Below are 1,178 nucleotides of genomic sequence, written 5' to 3' on the forward strand. Positions count from 1 at the left end.
TGTTATTGTGTTTTTGTTCAAAGGACTTTAAGTTTCATATCTTAAGTTTTTCATTTCATACACTTAATTTATCAGAACTTTAATATATTTTGATGTTCCTCTGTTCTGTTGTGACAATAAAAGAAATCACCATTTTTTTTTAGTGAGAACTCAAATAACTAGAAACAACTAATGCTAGGAAGTTTGTATATGTTTTGTTACGCAATTCTGGATTTTTTTTTTTTTTTTTTTTTTGTATATCGGCCGATATATCGGAATATCAAATATTTGTATGGGCTTTAACAATCCTTTATCGGCCTGCCTCCAATGGAAATCTTTCCTTCTCTATCTCTTTGCCTAACACATGGACACACCACCTTACCCTAAGCCCTGCCATTTCCCCTCAGGCTGTGTGCGAGTGCATTTTGCACTTGTGACCGTTTACCCTCTGAACGCTGGATCTCAGCACATGTGAGTGACTTTATTTTTGATTTCCTCTGTAAGCAGACAAAGGATGAGTCCTTTCATCTCAGATTGGGTACAAGCAGGCCAAAAGCACAGAGAATCAAACTTGCCCTCTCCTTTCTTACACAACTTTTTTCCTTCTTGTCCTCTGGCAACGCACTAATACCTATCCTAATTTGTTCATTTATCGCTCTTCTTTTTTTTTTTATCCGCTCAATCTTGGCTCCCACGTTTAATCTTATCAATCATTTACCTTTTTATCTTTGCATGCATACACAGTTTTGTTAATTTAACATTGGTGACACACCCATACACCCTATAGATAAGCTTCAAAGTCTTCAATATGCAGCACACTATACACACACACTAGGGCTGCACAATATATTAAAATGTTTCCAATATCCTATCCTACAGAATAAGGAAAAAAAATATCTTAGCTTGGTACAAATCCTCGCAAATATCCTTTTATAACAATTTTTGTCTCTTTTAATTTTTAACATTTTTCAATCAAAATGAGAATCATACAAAAATTTCACTCCCTTCCAAAATCTTGAATCATATGACAATCACAATAACGTCGAAATAATCACAAATAAATATTTTCCTCATATTGTGCACTGTGAACCAATTGGGGTTTAGAGAGCTTATTTCCAGCTTTGGCAGATAACAAAAGGAAGCTATTATGTTCTTGAATTAACTCTCTCTCACACACACATACACACACACACACACAC

The 1,178-nt window shown here is 34.6% G+C and overlaps 1 protein-coding gene across 1 annotated transcript in view; it reads right to left on the reverse strand.

The window, feature by feature from the left end:
• The window catches only part of pdgfaa (platelet-derived growth factor alpha polypeptide a), a gene marked incomplete at its 3' end in the record, with an annotated part of 12,792 nt that overhangs the window by 4,679 nt on the left and 6,935 nt on the right, over positions 1–1,178 (reverse strand).

This window comes from Etheostoma spectabile, chromosome 2 (genome assembly GCF_008692095.1).
Source record: "Etheostoma spectabile isolate EspeVRDwgs_2016 chromosome 2, UIUC_Espe_1.0, whole genome shotgun sequence".
Lineage (NCBI taxonomy): Eukaryota > Metazoa > Chordata > Actinopteri > Perciformes > Percidae > Etheostoma > Etheostoma spectabile.